The sequence below is a fragment of the Rhodamnia argentea genome, chromosome 9 (genome assembly GCF_020921035.1).
Source record: "Rhodamnia argentea isolate NSW1041297 chromosome 9, ASM2092103v1, whole genome shotgun sequence".
Lineage (NCBI taxonomy): Eukaryota > Viridiplantae > Streptophyta > Magnoliopsida > Myrtales > Myrtaceae > Rhodamnia > Rhodamnia argentea.
This window is the reverse complement of record NC_063158.1, coordinates 14,813,006-14,815,702: the sequence shown is the minus strand read 5'-3', so window position 1 is coordinate 14,815,702 and position 2,697 is coordinate 14,813,006.

Here is a 2,697-nt window from a genome sequence, read left to right as displayed (position 1 = left end):
CGGCCCTAGTGTTACGCATTGGCCCACCGTATGTGACGATCTACTCGGTGCTCACCCGGCCCGATTGCGGGGGCACACGATCGATTTGAGCTGGTTGAGACAGCGCTTTGAAGAGCTTCCGCCGGACGCCGATGACGTCGCTATAGTGCAGCATTCCCGGGCTTTCATTCTCCGTCTGCTAGGAGGATCTATTTTCTCGGACAAATCGGGTGCCCGAGTTAGTTTGCTGTTTCTTCCATTATTGGCGAACCTTAACGTCCCTACGCAGTATAGTTGGGGTTCAGCAGCACTTGCATGGTTGTACCGAGAGTTATGTCGTGCAACCGACCCGGAGACGAAGCAAATGGGCGGTGCCTTACATATCTTGCAGCTTTGGGCGTGGGAGCGCTTCGATGTGTGTCTCCCCATCCTTGACGGTTGAGGTTCCTTTAGGACTTGCACCTTTCGGTAGTCGGTATGTGATCTATTATATTTTTAGTTCGTGCGTTATTAATTCCTTCCGGTGCGTATAATATAAGAAAATTTAATGTTTTTTGTTTATGCGGTTGGAGTCACGGTCGAAGTACGACGGAGATCCCCACGCATACGTTGGTACATCTGCGCTACCAACTTGATAGATTGGCATCCGAAGATGTAAGTAATGATAGCAACAAATGAGTTTAATATAATGTTAGCTTTTAAATTAATTCTTCATTTAATTTCATATGTTTTATTATGATAACAGATTATTTGGGAGCCCTATGGTGGCGACATTCGGAGAGAATGTACCGGAACTTCGCTTGCGGGGACGGGATATTTGGAGGGCTCGTGTGCCACTCATCTGTTTTTGGATAGTTGAGTGGCATTATCCAGATCGGGTACTTCGCCGGTTTGGTATGCGGCGGGCGATACCTACTCCTCCCCGCGATCACACAAGGTTGCATGATATTGACAATAGGCCACCCGGGAAGGATTGGGCAACTAAACACGGACAATTGATCGCTATATGGGACAGGCGTACCGAATATGTAGTCCATGCTGATCCCGCCACGGAGGAACTCCACTTTCACTCGGGATATATGGAGTGGTTCCGTAGACATACACGGAAGTGGATTTCTATTACCGGAGCTGCAATGGGTTCAATGGTTAGTGCAAATACTTTCAATTTAATTCATTAACTATATTTTTACTAACATAAGTTATTGTAATTTTATAACATTTGTTGCTTGTCATATCATTACCGGGGTGATGGCGTGGAAGAAATCTTACGTATATTAAATTCACGTCCATCTCGTCGGACTTTGGGAGATGTGGGGAGGATAGCTAAGGCAATGCTATACGCCCAGCATGAGGAGAGACGTCTCACGATGATGCCACCACCCCAACCAGCAACTACGGCGGCAACCGTTGGCCCTCACGATGATGATCCGCCTGAGCCTGTTCGGTCGACCCGGAGGACTCCTCGAGGTCATGTAGTTGGCGATGCCGTCCCTTACACTTTCGAGTATCATACGACGGATTTCGCTCCGGGTTTCGCTCCAGGATTAGACCGGACAGGTTTCAATGTTGGATTCACCCCTTTTGCCGCCCCATTTCCCGAGGGATCTACTTTTGCATTTCCCGATCCGCAGACTCCAGCTCCTTCTCCTACTTCGTATGTACCCGATTTCCCTCCTTTTTATTCAAGCTTCTCTACAGAAGGATATGTACCGTCAGGGCGGGGCATATTTTCACAAGATATGCCTTCATCATCTACACATCCTCCTCAGTCGGATCCTCCTCCTCGGCCTCCTCCTCGTCCGTACAATACTAGAGTCGCCGAGCACCGAAGAGAGCCACGTTGCGGAACAGGAGGTCATGTAGGAAGACGACATCGTTAGTACATGTAATTGTGACAATCCGATTATTATCTATTATGAAAATAGCATGTTTTTCATATATCTCAAGACTTTCATTTTATAAATATTCTGAATTAATTACACTAATAAAATAAGCTTCAAAAGAAACAATTTATAAATAAAATAATAATTATTAAAAACTTAACAAAAATATTGATTTCCTTTTTAAAAAAACGCCGAGTAGAACAAAACGCCCTGAATCGTCCATGGCCAGTTGATTGTGGCAATTTTCTTTTTACAATTTTTTTGGGAGACAATTTGCTGGAAGGGCAAAATCGTCATTTTCTAAAAGTCGTCGGCCAAAATACCCTCAATCGTCCATGGCCGATCGATTATGGTCATTTACTAATTTTTTAGATTTTTTACAATTTTTTTGAAAGACAAATTGCCGGAAGGGCAAAACCGTCATTTTCTAAAAGTCGTCGGCCAAAATAACCCGAATCGTCCATGGCCGGTCGATTATGGTCATTTACTAATTTTTGAGATTTTTTATAGTTTTTTTGAAAGACAAATTGCCAGAAGGGCAAAACCGTCATTTTCTAAAAGTCGTCGGCCAAAATACCCTCAATCGTCCATGGCCGATTGATTATGGTCATTTACTAATTTTTGAGATTTTTTATAATTTTTTTAAAAGACAAATTGCCAGAAGGGCAAAACCGTCATTTTCTAAAAGTCGTCGGTCAAAATAACCCGAATCGTCCATGGCCGGTCGATTATGGTCATTTACTAATTTTTTAGATTTTTTATAATTTTTTTAAAAGACAATTTGCCGGAAGGGCAAAATCGTCATTTTCAAAAGTCGTGGGCCAAAATACCCCCA